Here is a 17222-nt window from a genome sequence, read left to right on the forward strand (position 1 = left end):
TTGGCTCTTCCAGACTGCTTTTCCCCCTCCTCTTTCAAAGACCTGCTAATCTATTACATTTATAACATTTTACTTTCTAATGTACACCCAATAACTAAGAGCAGAAGGATGGTTAAAGGAGGGGGAAAGTTGTTAAGAAATAAATTAGACGTATCTAACTTTGAAAGCAAACATCTTCTGAGTATGAAAGAAGCATTAAAAAAAAGAACACACTGCACTGCATTCTTGTTACATTAGGCATCTGAAGGAAGATGTTTTATTTGGGAGGGCTGAATCAGTGTTCTAAGCCAGGAATTGTTAAGCCATGATTTATTGAATCTGGTACAATGGTTGGAATCACATATTGCACTAAAGCCAAATCATAGATTGTAAACCACACAAGGTCTGGCAGGGATATGTGAACCTAGGTAAGGTTTTAATACAGTATTTAATGTATTAATCTGTTTGACCTAATTATAGCCTCATCTCCTTGCTTCACTAGCTACTCTTACCTCGTGTTGCTTAGAAAAGTTCTCTTTACTTCTTTATTTTGCCTAATGGTGCTTCGTCTTTCCTTTGCTGCTGCTAGTTCGTACCTCCAGTTGCAATTCTGAGGTACTCCATGTGGGGACCCTGTACTCAAAGAGAAGATTTTCCCTTTGAGGTCTGTCCACAATGATGTCTCCACTGGTACATCTTCCATCTTTTTTCTGTCAGAAAGCTAGCTTAGACATCAAGCTGCTGCTGCTGCGTATACAACTTTATCCTTCAAGGTCTTTCTCTTTGTGCTCATGGATTGTTAATGTACATCTTCACGGATATGTTCAAGCAGAGGATAGCTAGCCAACTGTTGGGAAAGGTTTAATTTTCATTTTGGTGCATGATTATGTAGGACTTGATGGGCAAGGTGGGCCCTTTAAACTACACCATTTTATATCACAGTCTCTGCTTCTAGGAAGAGCACCGACTTAATGCCAGGCATAAGAAGCCAGTTCAATTCTGGGAATAGGCCAAAGTAGTTTCTTGATCGTTTTCTTCTATTTCAGGGGTGTCAAACTCAATTTCATTGAGGGCCGCATCAGGGCTGTGGTTGGACCTCGGGGGGGCCGGCTGGCTGTGGCCGACTGGGTGGGTGTGGCCGACTGGGTGGGTGTGGCTAGCATAATGGCACTCACTGGGCATGGGTGACTGGGTGGGCGGGGCCCACTGGATGGGTGGGGCCCACTGGATGGGCGGGGCCATCTTGATGCCATTCCCCAAACTGTTGACATGTTTCCTCTTTGCATTGGGTAGACCAGGCCGAAGTGACGTGGGCCCCTTACATTTTCCAGGAAGGCCCTGTGGGCCGGATCCGACCGCATTGCGGGCCAGATCTGGCCCACGGGCCTTGTGTTTGACACCTCTGTTCTATTTACAAGAACCTTGCCAGACTTAATGCATTCTCTTGGGAACAGGCAAATAAAAGCTTTTGGGAGTCTGGCCTCCATTGCTTTCTCTCACAAAGCGACATAAGCTAAACCGCCACTTTACCCCACACTTTACCCACAGATTCCACCACACCTAATTGTGATAGGGCCACCTAGCCGAGAACACCTTCTGAGGTTCACTCTTGAAAAACATATCTGCCAGTTTCTGCCAGATATGTTGAAGTAAACTTTCCATCATCTTCCCACTAGTATTCCAAGAATTCAGAATTTATAGCCCAATACATCATGGTAAAATTGACAGAGAACAAATGGTCTCTGGTGTTTGTATCAGAGATGAAGATATTGTTATAATCTTAATATGTACGACTGCCCTTGAATGATGATATTCCCGCTAGGAACGATATAGATGAACAAAACTCTTTCAGTGCCCATACAACACTGTTACCCCATGGAAAGATAGGTAGCTAAAAAACTTCACAAGTAAAATAAATAAATAAACACTGAGAACTATAGAACCATTAAATGATACATGCAGCTTTAAATTTATTTGTTATTGTTTTAAACATAATAACAAAAAAGGAACAAAACACAACCATAATTATGACGGAAATGCATACATTGTCAAAGAAAAAAGTTCGTAGAAAGTACTTTAAGATGACATAACAGTAAACAATTACAGTTCTAAATATACTTATCTAATGCAGATATTATTTAAGTACAGGTAGTCCTCAACTTATAACCAGAATTGAGCCCAAAATGTATGCTGCAAAGTGTGAAATTTATTACATGAGTTTTCCCCCACGACTTTACAACTTTTCTCCTCACACTTGTTAAGTGAATTATTGCGGTTGTTAAATTAATAAGTTGGTCAGGACCCTGCAATGTGAATTAGTTGTCAGCCATCTGAATGTAAATCACATGACTATGGCGATTGCTGCAATGGTCATAAGTGTGAAAAATGGTCATAAGTCAGGGGTGGGCAACTGTGGCCCTTTTACAACCTGTGGACTTCAACTCCCAGAATTCCTGAGACAGCCAAGCTGTCTCAGGAATTCTGGGAATTGAAGTCCACAGGTTGTAAAAGGGCCACAGTTGCCCACCCCTGTCATGTCATTTTTTTCTGTGCCGTTGTAACTTTGAACGGTCACTAAATGACCTGTTGTAAATTGAGGAGTACCTGTATGCATATATTTCTAATTCACTCATATAACTAAAGTATCGTGTTTTTTTAACATCTTAAATGATACATACAGAACTGCAAGTGCAGCCAGATAAGTTTGGAATTTCATCATGACACACAATACACATACAAAAAGCATTTCATGAAACGGTGCTCTACAAAGATGGCTAAATATGGATACAGAGGAAATAATGTCACCAAGGGAAGGATATGCAATGTCTTCAGAAAGCAGCAATGGCAATGCACACAAAACCAGCATATATTTTATACACCAAACCCTACAATCTGAGAACATTTACGTCAGACAGACCTGTTCCTCAGATAATAGGACTGTGGTTACAACATACACATTAATTCAATGCTTAAATTTTTCCTATGTGGGTAGCCGTCAACAGTCCTTCAGCCTATTACTCCCTGGCTGATTTTTGTGGAGCAAAACTCCTTCTGGTAATGTTGCAGTGGCCACAGTTAGAATTAAAATAACTTTCCATTAAACAACTTCGGTATTTCTAGAACATATTAAGTTGTTTCTTTTCTGACCGACTGTGCCATTGAATTAACAGGCAGACTAATTTTGTTCTTCTAATCACCTACAATTAGTAAGATTCTTTTTCACAACCTATCTCTTCTGGACCCATTTATCAATATATTTTTGGTATGTTGTTTTGTCACTAAGTCAGTATTGGATAGGATATTTCAACTAAGACATAATAAGTGCAGAATAAAGCAAGTTAAGTTATCTCAGGGCTGTGAAGCCATGGATCTCCTGACATCCTTCGAGAACATGACCATTGTTGAAGAATATTGGTAGTTGTAATTCAACAAGTTCTAGAGGACCACATATTCCCTACCTCTTTTCTGTGTAAAGATGGTATTTCTGCCTCATAATTGCAACCTACCATAATTGCAGCCTATTCTGATCCTATTTAATCTCTAGCCATCGTTTTATGTTTGAACTCATTATTACATTCTTTCTTGGCAGTTGGGAGAGAATAAATATATGCAAAACATACCATTCTGGGAATGAGCTCTTCCAAGAACTCTGTTCTGTCTCTCCGCTGGGTTCTGCTAATCAGCCTGATCTGGAGGATGGTTCAATGGTTTATAATGTTCTGGCTGGGATTACAGCTTCTACTTTGAAAGAATAACTTAGCAAAACTGCTCGACCAATCCCAAACAGCAGGTTGAGCGTGTTCTGGAAGAGAAATGGAAAATTAAGGAGTTTTATGGAATGTTTTTCCTCCCCAAAAATCAGAAAATATAACCCACCTCTGTAGAAGAATCATATGGAGAAGAGAAGTTTGTCTCCATACCCTAAGACCGTGATGGCAAACCTAGGGCACGCATGGCACACACAGTGTTTCCTGTTCCTGTTCCATGTCTCTGGCATGCATGTGTGCACGACGATCAGCTGGCCTTTGTGCATGTGGCAGTGCTGGAAACTGGAAGAACTAGTCTTCTGTTTTCCTGCATGAGCATGCACGCCAGCCAGCTGATTGTCATGTGCGCCAGTAACTGGAAGAATAGTTGGCCAGAGCACATGCATGCGCCGGAAACCGGAAATGCATTTTTGGGTGAACGCATGCACCCTGGGCAGCTCCTCTTCCGGGTTGCAGGTCTGACAAGTAAGTGTGTGCTCCCTTTTCGGCACTTGGTGCCGAAAAGTTTCGCCATCACTGCCCTAAGAGCATCCAGAAGCATCTTGTGAACTTTTGTGAGAACTATCCTTGGTCTCTTGCAGTAGAGTTATTCTTATGAAATTCACTTCTCTGTGAAGATTAATATATCAGCATCTATCAGATGAATGCTAGGTCCCATGTGCTGTGGACATGGGACCAGTGCTTAATCTGAACCATTGTCACAGTCTCCAGCTTCCATGAGTGCTCTGAAGATGCTAGATATACGGTTGGTTCTATCAACCAAGAAGACATACATATACCTCCTGGGACTTAAAAAGGATTAATTTAATTTTAATTTTAGCAATATAATGGATCGGCCTGTTTCCAGTTGTTTTTCAATCATATTTCTGCTTCTTGTAGTTCTGTTCCCAGCCCATTAAGAATTGTTCTAGTGGGTAAATTGGTTCAAGAAGAATTAGGAAAAAAAGCTCATGGTGCATCAAAGGATGGTGTTGAGAATTTTAAATGAAATCAACCTCTCAGGTCTCCAAAATTGGAAATTGGGCCTTTGCATAGCTGTCATACTGCACTTTCTATTGGCTTTGTGTCATTTGTCCTTGAATCTGCTAACCATTGTTTTTGGTTTCTTCTTCCTGGAGAACCCTCTCCACAGTTTTACAACATTCTAAATTTCATTTTGCACTGCTTTTTCCTGAATAATTGTTAAGGCTTCTTGGAGGTTCTATGAAATAGTAGTATATTATGTTTTCTAACTTTAGTAGTATATTATGTAAATAGTATATGATTTACAGTACTACTACAGAGTTCCCCAACCTTTCTGGGTTGGCGACCCTGGGAGAATGGGCAGGTACCTTTATGCACGCATGTCAGTGGTGGGTTGCTACCGGTTCGCCCTGGATCAGGCGAACTGGTAGCAGCGGCGGTTGGAGGCTCCGCCCACCCACCTGGACATCTCTGTGCATGCGCAGAAGCGTCATGGATGTGCACCAACGAGCAAACCAGTAGCGAACAAAATTGAAACCCACTACTGACACATGTACACATGTGAACTGGGGCAGCAAGCGTGGCGAGCATGCGCACTGGCCAGCCACTCACGTGGCCCAGTGGCCAACAGGCCATTGTCCCGTAATGAGCCGTGGCCCACTGGTTGGGGACCCCTGTATTAGTATATTATATAAATTGTTTAAAATGCTTTCTAAGAAGAAGCTGCAAGGCAATTCAATATTGGCCAACTCAATACAATTTTTTTTGACATTGTCTTGAAAAGACATGTCCTCTGAACATACACTATTCTTTTCCGGGAGCAAATGTAGGAATGGCTATTTCAGATTAGTTTTCTGGGCTTTGATGCCATTTGAGAAGAACTCTTGAGAGTTCAAGAGATAATTGGATCCACCTTCTTTTCAGCTCTGTCTTGTTGGGTTCCTACACAATGGTACTTTTGTTCACAGCAAATATGTTGATGTTAAAGTGTTTAATCTAGTACTACAGTATTTGGGGGGTCCCTCTAACATCTGTATATGATAAGAAATGGTTTGCATTAAAAGGATTTGTTGACAAAGTAATAGCTAATGCTTATACATGAGCAGATGGAAAATCTCTCCTCTTATATTCAGCAAGGAGAGGCGTTCCTTCTTTCCATTCGGGTTGCAGATGTGATATGCCCCATTGCTATAAAATCTGTCTTATTTTATTTATTAGTGAAAAGTCTGTGTTGGGTGGGAAGAATGCTAAAAACCTCACTCACTGCTCTATTTTCGACTCTAGATCATTTGGTTTGCCGCGACGGTTATTTATTTATTTTATTAAACAATTCATCTTCAACTGCCCACTTCCTTCTCTCTGGAAAGAAGAAAATGCAGCACAAATAGTAAAAAGTAAAAATTGCAGATATTAAAACATTAGATTATTAAAAATTATTGAAAAGAGCCTTGATAGTACAGTGGTTTAGTGCACCCTGTTATTAACACAGCTGCCTGCATTTTCTGCTGGTTTGAATCTCTCCAAGGCTCAAGGTTGACTCAGCCTTCCATCCTTTCTAAGGTAGGTGAAATGAGAACCCAGTTTGTGGGGGCAATAAACTGACTTTGTATAAAATATACAAAAGAATGAAGGCTATTGCTTAACGCATTGTAAGCCGTCCTGAGTCTCTGGAGAAGGGCGGCATATAAATCAAATTTAAAAAAAAAAAAAAAAGCTTGGATAAATTTAAAAAAAAGTAGAATTCCCCTCCTACACTGTAAGAGGAAGAAAGTTTGCCTCAATCCTGGTGGGCAGTTTGTTCCATTGTAATGAAACTTTGATGACAAAATCCCTTGGTTCAAGTACTAGGTTTTAGATTTCTGAAACTGAGCTTAGTCTATCGGTTAATGCTTTAGATGAACTTTTCCAACCCAGCCTTCCAGATGTGCTTCCTAGCCAACAGATGTATGATTCCTGGACACGATGAAGCTGTCATGCTGCATCTGGAAACCCCTGTATTGAAGAAGGCTGGAATAAACATTGCTGTTCCTTTGGAGCCCCTGTGTGTGTGGGTGTGGTTGGGGGAGAGCTCTTGGAAATATATCTCAAGAATGAATTTTAAATCATTTCATAAAAGGGAATATTATTGAATTTACATTTGTTTGACTGTACCATAGACTAGTTTCATTTGTTTGTGTATGTGTGTGTGTTGTGTCTATAAAAGAATAGAGGTACACATGGATATTTAATTGGATCAGTTTTCTTGCATTTATTTCACAAATGGGGATTTTTTTGGGGGGGGAGTAGAACCTTCTATTACGATAGATTTCCTGTTTATCTGTATCTAATCCAATATTGGGTATGTCTAGCCTACTGAAAAAAAGGACTAGGGGTGGCATAATAGTATTGTTCCAATATTAGAGGGCTCCTACAGAGATGGAAATTAACCAAGGAGAGAAGCAACCTAGAACTAAGGAGAAATTTCCTAATGACAAGAGCAATCAACCAATGGAATAGCTTGCCTTCAAAAGTTATGGGTGCTCTGTCACTGGAGGCTTTCAAAAAGAGACTGGGCAACAATTTATTTGAAATGGTACAGTTGCTTATCAAATGTCTAATTTAGGCAATCATTGGGTATTCATAGCCCTATACATAAGATGATCTCCTTCCTTGTTATTTAATCTTTCTTTAAGAAAACAATATTTTCTTCTCAAAAATTAAACATGAACAATTTTTGACATTCAACCTCTCTCCTAAATCAGGATTTGATTGTGTTTTCTTGTAGAAATTAATTATGCAAATTCTCTTAGATATATTATTGTGATTTATTTAAAATTTACTCAAAAACATTAAGCAAGAAATATATATATAATATACACATGTGTATGTATGCATAGACATACTTACTACATTCATATGTATGTGTGCATAAATACATATTTACATACATGAGTAAATATGTATGTATACACAGAGCCAAGCATCTCATCCAGCTTTATATTTTGTTTGCCACTCAACTGTATAAGGTGTTTAACTTTTGGATGCAAAAGAAACTGATAGTACTTCCAATCTTATAACATTGATAAAAAAATATTGCTGTTAAAAAATAGCATAGAAATCATGAAGTATTTTAAGATGTCATTAGTTCTTATGGATAATAGAATCCACATATTTTCATTTTTAAAAACATCCTTTAATAAGCAAAGATCCAGGTTACTCACAATTATTTTTGCAGGCTTTCTGCTGTTTTTGATTGACATGTACACAAGGGCAACTGTTCCTTCCCACTCCTTCCATCATGACTGGCTTTGTTTTTTTAAGATGACACATTAGCTTTTTCTATCAATGGCAATTGAAAGCTTCAATTGCTTTATGCCTGTGTTATAGGATGCTGATATGTACATCAAAACATCCAGATAGAAGTGACAGTAATTTTGTGGCATTCTTCCCATTTCTGTGCTGATACTTTTATTCCTATAAAAAGTGCAAAGGATGTTATTGTGTGTTTTTCAACCAGAAAAGTTTAGTTCCATTAGATGCTCTGGTTTCCTATTGCTGTATGTATCATTTCAGATTAAATGTGATTTTCACATTTAAAGATAACTTTGCACTCCTACCTGCATAAGGCAAAACACAAGTCCCTATTTCCAAAAGCAGGAGACCCAATTTCCTTCGAAGCTAGAATACTCCGGAATGTGCAGCCAGCAGAGGAGATGGATGAAAAATCAGATACTGGTAGAAGCTGAATTGCTTTCTGCTAATGCAAAACCTCTCTCCTTTAAGGAGAATTCCACAAGTCAGCAACTAGCAGCCTGAAATCTAATCTGTCCCAATAACCCGGTTGTTAAGTGAATCTGGTTTCCTCGTGGACTTTGCTTGTCAGAAGGTCGCAAAAAGTGATCACATGATCCTGGGACATTGCAACCGTCCTAAGTACAAGTCAGTTGCCAAGTGTCCAACTGATCACGTGACCACAGGGATGATGCAATGGTCGTGATTGTGAAAATCAGTCATAAGTCACTTTTTTCAGTGTTGTTGTAATTTCAAACGGTCACTAAATGAACAGTTGTAGGTCAAGGACTATTGCAGGTCCAATAGCAAAAGGTGCCATTGGAATGCCTGTGATGATACCACAGGTGGTCCTCAGCTTACGGCCACAATCGAACCCAAAACATCTGTGTTAAATGAGAAATTTGTTCAGTGAGTTTTGCTCCATTTTACGACCTTCCTTGCCACGGTTGTTAAGTGAATCACTGCAGTTGATAAATTAGCAACCTGGTTGTTAAGTGAATCTGGCTTCCCCATTGACTGTGCTTGTCAGAAGGTTGCAAAGGGGGAATCACATGACCCTGGGACGCTGCAACCGTCATAAATATGAGCCAGTTGCCAAGCGTCTGAATTTCGATCACATGACCATAGAGATGCTGCAAAGGTCATAACTGTGAAAAACAGTCATAAGTCACATTTTTCAGGGACATTGTAACTTTGAACTAAGTCACTAAATGAACTGTTGTAACTCGAGGACTACTTGTATTCAAAGAGCTCAGTGTTTCCGAAAGAGCCACGTGGCCTGCAGCAGTGAACCGATAAGTCAGATTAATTTACTGGAAACCAGGAAAGCTGCATGTTGTTTTCCTAGTGCAAAGCCTCTTTCTTTCTTTCTTTTTTTAAAATCAATTTGCTTTCCTTTCAGCGTGTTCCAAAATAATCTAATCGGGCAAGGGAGTTGATGCCTATAAATTTTGACAGTGTCAGGCAAATTCTGTTTTAACAGTATTAAAGAAACATTTTCCTGTTGGTTGCACAGTGTGGAACATTTGCTGTGCTCTCCTTCCAGAACCCCTTATTTATAGCATCAGGGAAAACTAAAAACTAAAAAGATTCAAATGCTGATTCAGCTCTTGTGGTCAAGCACGTTAATTCTTTTTACTCGAGGGAGCTGGGATGAAGAAAAGCAAAGTTGCATAACAATGTTGTGTTGCCCATTTTAATTTCTTTGCAGCAAATCCACAGAACGTGTATCGCGGACATAACTGAGCTAGCAATACATGCTAGCTTATCCAAGTTGTAATCACAGAGGATTAGCTTTGCAAAGTTGTTAGTCTGGGGAGAATTGAGACATTAACTGTTGTATTCTTTCCTATGTCAGAATTGTTTAAAAGTTACCTGGAGTTGCAGTAAGTGATGAATCTGGGGGACTTTGTAAGAACTTTGCTTATTACCGTGTTTCCCCAAAAATAAGACCGCGTCTTATTTTCTTTTGTATCACAAAATAAGCACTAGGGCTTATTTTCAGGGGTGTCTTATTTCCCTCCCCCATGTATGGGAGACCCACCTCTTCTGCTTGCTTTCGGCCAGGCAGGAGGTGAGGCAGCATGCCAGCACCACTGTCATGAGGCTGGGGGGGGGGAGTGGGGTGGAGCTGCCCCATGCGCCCTGCACTGACTTACCTCAGGGCCCCCACAGCCAGGCCATCCATGCCCTGACATTTGCCTTGCTTTGTGGCCATGGCACCGCACTCCATTCAGCCTCCTCCTCCATTGTGGTCATGAGCAAATAGAAGAAGTGGGCTGGCGGCCAGGTGGGCTCCTGCTGCATATGCTGTTGGTGCTGCTGCCGTGAGGCAGGTGTCGGGGCGTGGATTGCTTGGCTGTGGGGGCCCTGAGGTAAGCCAGAGCGAGGTGCATGGGGCAGCTCCACTGCCATCCCGCCTCGCCTCGTGGCCACAGCACCACAAGCAACCAGACAGAATGGGCGGCCAGCTGGCTGTGCAGGCTCTTAAGTTTTTGGGGTAGGGCTTATATTAGGCATACACGTAAAAAATATGCCAGTTCTTATTTTCAGGATAGGTCTTATTTTCAGGGAAACAGGGTAGTAGCCTCATTTCATCCTCCCTCTCCCAACTGCCTATCCAATTGAGTCTAATCCTAGAGAGAAAACTCAAGGCAAATAGGAAAAACTCTTGTCTCTTCTCACTCTTACTGTAATTTGTATAACGCAGGGGCCTAGTCTTTGTGCAGTGGTGGGTTGGTACCGGTTCTCCCTGGTTCTTGCGAACCGGTAGTGGAAATTTTGAGTAGTTCGGAGAACCGGTAAATACCACCTCTACCTGCCCCCAATCTATTCGCTGCCTCCCATGTCCCAGCTGATCGGCTAGAAGAAAAAAAACTGTTTAAACTCTTGTCGTGGCGCTTCAAAGGGCTGCCCTACAGCTGATCAGCGGTAAAAGGCAGTGTGGTGGTAGACTGGTGCGCTCCAAAAACAAATGGGTAGACCGGTACGGCAAGCAGTTAAAAGCCTGGTAGACCAGTACCTCTGCTAAATCCTAAAGAATTGTTTGTCACATAACCATCAAACTAAGGTAGGTAAATTGAGGACCCAGTTGTGGGGGCAATAAGCTGACTCTGTATAAATATATAAAAGAATGAAAGAATATACACAGGTCTCTGGAGAAGGGCGGCATATAAATCAAATTTAAAAAAAACACCATGCCCACAAAATAAGCCACACCCACAGAACCGGTAGTAAAAAAATTTAGAACCCACCCCTGTCTTTGTGGGCATTAGACTTTGAGCAAAAGTATCTTGGAAAAGAGGGACTCGGGAACTTGGCCTCTGACAGAGCATTGGGCTTCAGTACTTGTCTGGCGATACAGTTAGTCCTTCACTTACAACAAGAGCCTTCGTAGTACAGTGGTCTAAGGCACCCTGTTATTAAGCTGGTTATTAAGACCAGCTGCCTGCAATTACTGCAGGTTCGAATCTCTCCAAGGCTCAAGGTCGACTCAGCCTTCCATCCTTTCTAAGGTAGGTAAATTGAGGACCCAGTTGTGGGGGCAATAAGCTGACTTTGTATAAAATATACAAAAGGATGAAGGCTATTGCTGAGCACATTGTAAGCCGCCCTGAGCCTCCGGAGAAGGGCGGCATATAAATCAAATTTAAAAAAAAAACATCAGTGTAGTTACAACTGCACTGAAGTACACCACCACTTTTCAGTTATGACTGTGGCGGTAGTCCTATGGTCACATGATTAAACATGCTTGGCAACTGACTCATATTTATAACGGTTGCAGCATCCCAGGGTCATGTGATTCCCCTTTTGCGGCCTTCTGACAAGCAAAGTCACGGAGGAAGCCAGAGTCACTTAACAAATTGTGCCAGTAACTTAACAACTGCATTGATTCACTGAAAAACTGTAGTAAGGAAAGTTGTAAAACGGAGCAAACCTCGCTTAACAAATGTCTCACTTAGCAACAGAAACGTTGGGCTCAACTGTGGTCCTAAGTCGAGAACTACCTATAGTAGCCTCTGAAGCTGGCCATGCCACTAGAAACTTGGAACATCTACGAACCTTAACGATGTCATGATAAAACGACGGAACATCTTGCAAACTTAAGTGAGTATTTGTAGTCAGCAATACGGTTTCCAGAAGAGTTGGTGATTTGGCATCTGGGAGAGCTTCTGCTTGCCAGCACAGATGGGGAAAAAAAGAAGAAGAAGTGTGAATGGAATGCTTGACCCATTATTCAGCCTTTGTCCCCAAACAACTTGGTCTTGGATGTGATCGGTATCCGCTCCTGATTTAGTAGTGGAGCAACACGAATAACTCTGAAAGGAAACAGTTTCTAGCAGCATCTGTGTAGAAGCCAGGGGTTCCAGGCCTGTCCCCTAATCAGGAGTCAAAGCAATGTAGAAGAGTCTGTGCAGTGACTTAGAGGGGAAATAATGGGATACTTTAGTTCACATTATTTTTTTCTCTTTATTCACAACACAGTTGTAAAGAAACAAAATAATCACAACTGCAGCATGCTGGGACAATACAGGCCACTTTGACTTAGCATGCATAGGAACCGGTGGTGAAATCCAAATTTTTTTTACTACCGGTTCTGTGAGCGTGGCTTGGTGGATGTAGTGTGGCTTGGTGGGCATGGCTTGGTGAGCGTGGCAGTGCAAAATCTCCATTCCCTCCTCACTCTGGGGCCAGCCAGAGGTGGTATTTGCCGGTTCTCCGAATTACTCAAAATTTCTGCTACTGGTTCTCCAAACTACTCAAAATTTCTGCTACCGGTTCTCCAGAACCTGTCAGAACCTGCTGGATTTCACCCCTAATAGGAACAGCCTTGGTAGTACAGGGGTTTAAGGCACCCTGTTATTAAGCTTATTAAGACCAGCTGCCTGCAATTACTGCAGGGTTCGAATCTCGCCAAGGCTCAAGGTTGACTCAGCCTTCCATCCTTTCTAAGGTAGGTGAAATGAGGACCCAGTTTGTGGGGGCAATAAGCTGACTTTGTATAAATATACAAAAAGGATGAAGGCTATTGCTGAGCACATTGTAAGCCGCCCTGAGTCTTCGGAGAAGGGCGGCATATAAATCAAATAAAAAAAAAAACAGTTAATTGAAGTTTGGTTGGTTAATTATTCCAGTTTCAGCATGTCACTTTGGAGAACTGCCCCAGTGTCCATTAGCTTGGATCCATGCCATCAAGAACCACAGTTATGCAAGGAGAGTTCTCTAAGAATTATAGAAACTCTTGCACACATGGGCTTAAGGACCCTTGACTGTACAGATATGTGGGTTTACGGGTAGTCCTTGACTTACGGCTATAATTGAGCCCAAAATTTATGTTGCTAAGTGAGACATTTGTTAAGTTGAGTTTTGCCCCATTTTATGACTTTTCTTGCCACAGTTGTTAAGAGAATCATTGCAGTTGTTAAGTTAGTTACCCGGTTGTTAAGTGAATCTGGCTTCCCTATTGACTTTGCTTGTCAGATGGTCGCGAAAGGTATTCCCATGGTTTGGGGACCTTGCAGCCATCATAAATATGAACCAGTTGCTAAGCATCAAATTTTGGTCATGTGACCATGAGGATGCTGCAGTGGTCATAAGTGTGAAAAATGGTCATAAGTCACACTTTTTCCAGTGACGTCGTAACTTTGATCAGTCACTAAATGAACTGTTGTAAGTCGAGGACTGCCTGTAATCATAATTGATTAAATCAGCCATAATCTGATTTTGGAAGCGTTAAAAGATTCAACTCCCCCAAATTTCTCCTTCTTTCTAGCACGGGGGTGTCAAACTCATGGCATCACGTTGTCGTCACGTGACATATCATGACTTTCCCCCCCTTTGCTCAACTGGGGGTGGGCGTGGCCAGCATGTGACACATCTGGCCTGCGGGCCACGAGTTTGACACCCCTGTTCTAGCATATGGAAGAACTTATTTATTTGTACTCTGATCTTTTGTCAGATGAGAATTAGAACAATGCATTTAAGTCCCCAATCGGTCTCTCTCCCCCCTATAAAGAAAGTATCTGGTTTAATCGTTTGGAATCTACTTTCTCTTAGGTTCTCTTTGAGATTCAGGAATTCACTCAAGGAGATTAAAATCTCCTGCAAATCCCCCATGGCCTTTTCTGGTGAGGAGAGCAGTCACAGATATTTAAATATGCATTCCTGATGGTGCGTCTTTCTATGCATATGTATGAAAGGGGGTTTTCATCCTCAAGGCAACAGCTATGAGGACCCACTATTTCCATAGGAATGGAAAGAGAGCCATTGTTAGGAATATTTACAACCTGACTTGCCAACCAAAGATTTTTTGAGGATAAAAAATTAAAATACATTTGTGAAAATACACAGTTAAACCGTATTAAAGAATCTTTAAGGTAAAGGTAAAGGTTCCCCTTGCACATATGTGCTAGTTGTTCCTGACTCTAGGGTGCAGTGCTCATCTCCGTTTCAAAGCCGATGAGCCAGCGCTGTCCGAAGACATCTCCATGGTCATGTGGCCAGCATGACTAAACGCCAAAGGCGCACGGAACACTGTTACCTTCCCACCAAAGGTGGTCCCTATTTTTCTACTTGCATTTTTTCTGTGCTTTCGAACTGCTAGGTTGGCAAAAGCTGGGACAAGTAACGGGAGCTCACCCCGTTACGCGGCACTAGGGATTCGAACCGCTGAACTGCCGACCTTTCGATCGACAAGCTCAGCATCTTAGCCACTGAGCCACCACATCCCTTTAATCTTTAAAACTTTAATTTTTAAATCTTTTAGTGATTAAAAATCTTTAATCAGTAAAGAATCTTTAGTGCTCTGTAAAACAGCACTCAGATCTTTAGTGAGAATCTGTACACTAATCTTATCTTTAATGATAGTAGAAAGTACAGTGAAAACTACCCAACTGCTAACTAGAATCATGTAGTTGGGTTTTATTCCCTCCCTCCCTCCCTCCCTCCCTCCCTCCCTCTCTCTCTCTCTCTCTCTCTCTCTCTCTCTCTCTCTCTCTCACACACACACACACACACACACACACACACACACACACACACACGGAATAACATTATAGAAGAGACACTTCTTGATGAAGAAAGGAAATTTCAGAATCTGGAAATTATGGGAAGCTACCTTACATTGAGTGAAATCTAGCTCAATCTTTAGCTAGATCAGAAGTAGCCTATGTAGAAAACAGTTTCCATAAACCAAATCACCTCCAACAAAGAATTGTGGATTGGGAACAATCTGGTGGGACGCAGCTGTTTAGAAAATTACCCCGGGGTCTTTGGCCTACAGGCAAGTTTTATATTACTAAGTTAAGGTTGTCAGGCTGAGGAGCAGAACTCTCTCCTTTAAACCATGATATCTGGACAGTCTCATCTTTAAATGAAACCACCTGGCTCTCAGATCCAGGCCATATTTGAAATGCAAGAAAACGTGAAGGAAGGAATATTTATTCAAAGCCGTTTAAATTTAGCACATACTTTCCAACCTGAAATCCGTGAGAGTAATATATATATATATAATTTCTGGTGCAGGTGCCAAAATGAATTTTTTTTTAAAAAAAAAAATCTCACAAGATTGTGGCATCTCTCAAGTTCTTGGCATTGCTATTCCAAATCTCACAGATTTTTGTGTGGGTGACATCACTTTCCCGTTAAAGCTGTCCTGAAGATAGTTCTTCGTGATATATTGCCACTAAATCCTGGAGATATTATGTAATCCACCTGACTAAGAGCAGTCAGTAAGGCATTCTGTTGAGTGCTAAAGTGTAGAATAAACAGACGTTCCCTGTCCTAGACAAAACCCTCTCCTGCAATCCCATCAAGAATAGAAGTCTTCTCACCAGTATAGCCCAAAAGTTGTCCTTACAAGGAAACTGCAACCTAGAGAAACTGCAACTGTTTTTTTTTTTTAAAAAATTTTTTGATTTATATGCCGCCCTTCTCCGGAGACTCAGGGCGGCTTACAATGCGTTAAGCAATAGCCTTCATACTTTTGTATATTTATACAAAGTCAGCTTATTGCCCCCACAAACTGGGTCCTCATTTAACCTACCTTAGAAAGGATGGAAGGCTGAGTCAACCTTGAGCCTGGTGAGATTCGAACCTGCAGAAATTGCAGGCAGCTGTGTTAATAACAGGGTGCATTAAACCACTGTACTACCAAGCCTCCTATCAGCTGATGACCTCAATGTTCCATCTTCTTCACAATGGACTTCCCCAGCTCTGCTGTCCTTCTGAAAAGTCCATTTTGCCTAACAATAGAACTATCCCGCGAGTCCCTTGGACTGCAAGGCGATGAAACCTAGAGGTCAGTCCTAGAGGAGATCAACCCTGACTGCTCTTTAGAAGGCCAGATCCTGAAGATGAAACTCAAATACTTTGGCCACTTAATGAGAAGGAAGGACTCACTGGAGAAGAGCCTAATGCTGGGAACGATTGAGGGCAAAAGAAGAATGGAACGACAGAGAACGAGGTGGCTGGATGGAGTCACTGAAGCAATTGGCGTGAGCTTAAATGGACTCCGGGAGATGGTAGAGGACAGGAAGGCCTGGAGGAACGTTGTCCATGGGGTCGCGATGGGTCGGACACGACTTCGCAACTAACGACAACTGAACTATCCCAGATATACTGATAGGACTAACTTCCCCAAATTTCCCTAAAATTTTCCACCTTGTAGACTTTTATAGATTTTCTATAAAAAATCTTCTTTTTCAAAGTCCCTCTTTCTTCTAAATCAGAAAATAAAGTTAGGTCCTTCTACTCAATGTTGTGCTCCTTCTTCATACCAAATCCATGATGGGGAATGTGTGCTAAACAAGTTTCCATTTTTCTTCCGTAAACCATAATAAGGAAGCATGTACAATAATGTTTCCTTTGGGATACAAGCCTCAAAACAGCCAAAGCTTATTGGCTGCTAGAAAGTTAAAATACAAAAATTACTCCAAAGAGGGAAAACTAGGAAAGGGGGACGACAGGAAAAATTTAAAGTGACCGAAAAAAACAAAACCAAAAATAATATTAAAAAGTTATTTCCAACTCTCTTCAATACAGATATAATTATACAATAAAATACTCTCTTGCTTACCTTAACTAATAAGCAGATATAAAACTAAAGTGTAAAAGATGTACATGCCAAACTATCACATAATAACAGAAATATATAATATTATATTCACTTACTCTAAATAAAACATAATGCATTATAGTAGCTATATTATGTAGCTACATATTACTAGATATTTCTAAAATTAA

General features: G+C 41.1%; 1 protein-coding gene and 1 long non-coding RNA gene across 3 annotated transcripts in view; one reads left to right on the top strand and one right to left on the bottom strand.

Moving 5' to 3' along the window:
• The window catches only part of BMP7 (bone morphogenetic protein 7), a 102354-nt gene that overhangs the window by 42413 nt on the left and 42719 nt on the right, over positions 1-17222 (top strand). The gene's annotated exons all lie outside the window — the stretch shown is intronic.
• The window catches only part of LOC117674859 (uncharacterized), a 42722-nt gene continuing 26236 nt past the window's right edge, over positions 737-17222 (bottom strand). Inside the window, exons 2-5 of the long non-coding RNA XR_004594015.3 lie at positions 12042-12151; positions 7910-8162; positions 3600-3781; positions 737-826 (exon numbers count right to left, since the gene is read on the bottom strand). This is a non-coding gene — a long non-coding RNA (uncharacterized LOC117674859). The remainder of the gene's footprint in view (positions 827-3599; positions 3782-7909; positions 8163-12041; positions 12152-17222) is intronic.

The sequence above is a fragment of the Pantherophis guttatus genome, chromosome 3 (genome assembly GCF_059756535.1).
Source record: "Pantherophis guttatus breed Tessera chromosome 3, ASM5975653v1, whole genome shotgun sequence".
NCBI classification, from domain to species: domain Eukaryota; kingdom Metazoa; phylum Chordata; class Lepidosauria; order Squamata; family Colubridae; genus Pantherophis; species Pantherophis guttatus.